At 36.6% G+C, this 4303-nt stretch overlaps 1 long non-coding RNA gene across 2 annotated transcripts in view; it reads right to left on the bottom strand.

The window, feature by feature from the left end:
• Positions 1-1365, bottom strand: part of LOC103917723 — a 9083-nt gene extending 7718 nt beyond the window's left edge. For both annotated transcript variants that reach the window (XR_663640.1, XR_663639.1), the window contains exon 1: positions 1306-1365. This is a non-coding gene — a long non-coding RNA (uncharacterized LOC103917723). The remainder of the gene's footprint in view (positions 1-1305) is intronic.
• Positions 1366-4303: the final 2938 nt, after the last annotated feature.

The following is a 4303-nucleotide window of genomic DNA, read 5'->3' as shown; positions in this document are numbered from 1 at the left end:
AATTTCACTATTATTATTGAAGTACTGCTTCTTTGAAAACATCCAATTTTATTTGCCTTTTGCTTAGTCCATGGTTCTCAGAGAATGTTGATTAAAAAGCCCACTTTTAATCTTAGAGAACACTTAAAGAATCTAAATATGATGTGTCAAATCAGTTCTGTGATTCTCTACCTAAACTTTGAAACTTCTGGTTTCATATAGTTATTTTTCTTGCTAGCTTTTTGGGGATGGAGAGCTGTTTCTCTGTGTGTGTATGTGTGCGTGCACACGTGTGGACGCCCACACACGTGTCCCCTTATTTTTCAGTCCAGGAAATGGAAGTGTTTCAGATCACCTTAAGCACAATGACAGAAAAACGTTGGTAAGTATAAGGTGCTAGACAGTATAAAATCAAATTAATGTGAAAAGAACCTTTCAAAAATAAATCTGAGGAACCAACAACCACGGAGGTCTGGATGCTTTGCCAAGACTCCTACCCAGAACTCAATCACCAAGTGAAAATTTCACAGAGCACTCACCTTACTTGGCAGCTGCTCACCAGGCTACACATCATCTATGTAATTTTCCTATTAATTAATAAAGCAATTCTGCATTTTTATTAGTTTAGTTTTAAAAATTCAAGACTTGGGAACGAAAATGTGATCAGTTCAGGCACCTAGTCTGGTATTCACAAGGTTGTCTTTCATACCATTCTTCCAAATTCTCACATCACGTTGGCTTTCCTTCTCAAGGAATTTAAATACGGACCCATGATAGGCATGCTTTGGATCCGAACAAAGGGCAAAATCAGCAGCAAAGGATGCCGTTCTTTATACATCACCTCATTACTCATATGAGTCAATCTAACAAGCAAAATGGGTTAGAAAAGCAAACATTTTCAAGAGACATATGTAAAAGTGCTTCCCAGTAATTTATATGAATGGGGGTATTCTGATAAAGTACTTTGCATGTATAAGGCTATGTTCTGTCACTCATTCTATTAATTTTATGTGAATCGGTCATTAAAAATACAGTGACCAGGTAAAGTTGCTTAAAAGTTCTTGCTGACTTGCTTACCTTGACAGAAAAAAATTAAAAGCAAATTCTGACATAGATCTGCACTTACTTATAAGATCAATAGAGACTATTGAAATTTTTATGGTGCAGCATTTTTTTAATGCTCGGAAACGACCTCATTTATGTGCCTTCACTAGGGAATCTAAGCTCCATAAGTAAACAACAGACAAAGATGAATTTAAGTACTCTGAGAGTTGGCCTCCAGAGGTCAACTCTCTGCTGACTACCAAGGAAAACTAGACTACTCACCCATGTTAGAGGTCTACAGCAAATGACGGTACACACCATACTGAGAAGTAAAAACATAAATAGAAAAAGACACTCTCAAGTTCCCGTAGTTTAAAAACACTGTTCAACCCAATTGCTCTCACATACGCCAAAAGTCAGTGACAGTTTCTTGTAAACACATGGTCTATTGGAAAGATGACACACAAGTTATAATTAGAGTGTATTACATGGATAGATTCCAGGCTGCTTTCCTACTCTGGGTGCTTGCCTCCTGTAATGTGATGTCTGAAAAATAAGAGAGCCATCTTTGAGACGAGTTTTTTTGCTTGATTTACCAGCAAAATTTATTTCTGGAGGGTAACTACAAAATATCAAAACCAAAGAATGATTCATTTTTATAGCTATGAGAACTCAGTTATGTGCTGTCAATGTATATTTTAAAATAATCGTCTTTTCAGTTTTTCAGTCAGCCTCAGCAGAGCTATACCGAGGTATGTGGAGGATATTTTACAAACCCTCCAGTAAAGTGATGGGAGCACTAAAAAACCCAGGTAAAACTTCCTCCAAGAAAATTCGTGTTTAGCTTTTCTTTTTCTTTTTCATTTTTTTTCTTTTTCTTTTTCTTTTTCTTTTTCTTTTTCTTTTTCTTTTTCTTTTTCTTTTTCTTTTTCTTTTTCTTTTTCTTTTTCTTTTTCTTTGACATACCTTTTTATTTCTATGCTATCCCAAGGAACTTGATATTTTTGCTGATAAACGACTTCTGTTTTATACACAACATTTTCATTTTCACACTGTCCAAAAAATAGTGTTCACATAATTCTATACATCCTAATAGATAGCAGTTTCAGTTCAGCTACAGCCTCCTAAGTTTCGAATACATGTACTCCTGCTCTCTTTATGCGGTTTGGCTACATTGGTCCATACCCTACAAAAGAGCAATGGGTGACCCGGGTTGCCCTTCTCAGCAAGCGCATCCCTTTGCAAAGACAGCTCAGGAATGGCTGCGGGAAAGCTCGCTCTGGACGATGCAGAATTGTGCAGGACTTGGGAATCTTTCTGGTAGGAAGATGCAGCCCTGTGTTCAACCCCAGCATGGTTCCATTCACAATGCTGAACTACGCCGATAATCTTTCGATCAACTGAACGTTTTCCATGGAAAACTGGGTGACAGGGCACCTCTACCACCAAGGTTTTAAACCATTTCTTAAACATCTGAAAACTATTGACTCCCTTGGCTGCAAAGTAAAATTTATCAACTTACTTCCAGGCTATACTTGTTCAATTCTTTGAGAGAAGAGGAAAGAGCCCACTGAAGAGTCAACACTTCACTGTTTAAAGCCAAGGAATTAGGATTTAATCAAAACCATGTGAAATCAGCAGTAGTGTAATTCTACTTTCCGCTTCTGCGATACATTACATGGGGTTTGTTCCAAAACATGATTAAAAAATGGGTAGTCAAGTACTTTTCATTTAAACAGACAAAACAAGCTTCTTGAATTCCACATTAACTGATTTTTCTCATAGATGGCAACATAGTAGCAATGGTCTTCATAAATACTCAGTAAAGGCACTGGATTATATGGCAGAGCTGAAATGGTAAAAATGTCTCTATACTACTGAGGTTGAAGTGCACAAGAAATGACCCTCGTTCCCACCACTGAAAAACTGCTGGACCCTTCTGTGCTTGCAGCTGGATTCTTGTCAGAAATAAGCAAATAAAATAATTTGTTTCTGAAGAAGTATCTGGGAGAAAGTCCTTTAAATTGACAAGGGAGACTTCCTTCGGTGCAATGCCTTTTCCTGCTTTCTGTGCATTCGAACTCAGGGGAGACTGTATTGCCGTCAATACAGTCTGTCGCACAAAACTGAGAGCGAATCTTGTTCCAAAGTTTTGAAAATGTTGTATTATTTGAGAGATGTTGAAAATCTGATGCTTTATATTCCCAATGTTGTTTTTAACTCTGAGCTGTTCTGAAAGACCTGATAAACATTTTTCCTTGGAAACTATGAAGAGCACTACTCAAAAGACCTCAGCACATGAACCTCTTTTCCTTGGCTCATAGAATCACTTGTCTGTGCTAAACCAGTAGACTGCCTGTGTACTTTATCCAATTTTATGAGGTATTTTGCAAGATTTTTTTGAATACATATATATATGTAATCTATATATGTGCATATATATATATAGAAAGAGAGCTATTTTTGAATGATACCAGATGTAATTTAAGAGGCTGCTTGCATTTGAAGGCCAGGTTGCCAGGAATTGCCATTCATGAAATTAATTTTCCTGTTTATCCTATACTACTTTGCATAAATGGTCTTCACTGTTTGCATTTTTTCCTTCAGACATGCATCTAACTGTGCAGGCCAGCCACCCAAAGCCAGCTAGAATCATATTGACATTTGCAGTAGAATCCTCTATTTCTGAATTCTTATTCTTCCATTTTTTTCTCACCGGGACTAGTTGAAAAACAATAGAGAGCTCTGTGGAGTTCCTGGAGGTTTCTTGGAACTGTCTTAAATATAAAAAAATAATCTGAGAATTTTGTAATCCTACTGCCTTAAACAGTGAGAGTTTTGTGTTTTAAAACCTCTAAAAATCTTTTTATCAGGGATGTTTCGTCAGTTATATCCATTAAATCTGTAATAGCATAAAGACATGACAAGAGAGATCAAGGTCAATATAACTCAGTGGTATTGTCAGAAGTACAAACTTCTATTTGTAATGCAAGCATAAATTCATAACTTCAAGTGCTATTTTTAACCTAGCTTTTTTTGCCTAGCCATGCAACGTGTATCTCTTGTGTATCATGCATAACCATATTTTTTCAGGTAAAACCAATGCTGAAGGAAAAAAAAAAAACTGGAAGTCAAGACTTACAGTTTGTTATAACTACTCATGCTTTAAAGAGGAGAAGTTGTGAGATTTCCTCAAGCAGGAAGTAAAATTGGAAGACTGCATCAATTTGTCCCAGCCTTCACCTTGCAGAGAGTAGAAAGCTGTTGAAAAAGTGTTTAC

The sequence above is a fragment of the Pygoscelis adeliae genome, unplaced genomic scaffold (assembly GCF_000699105.1).
Source record: "Pygoscelis adeliae isolate BGI_AS28 unplaced genomic scaffold, ASM69910v1 Scaffold135, whole genome shotgun sequence".
Taxonomy (NCBI): domain Eukaryota; kingdom Metazoa; phylum Chordata; class Aves; order Sphenisciformes; family Spheniscidae; genus Pygoscelis; species Pygoscelis adeliae.
This window is presented reverse-complemented; position numbering and strand designations above follow the sequence as displayed.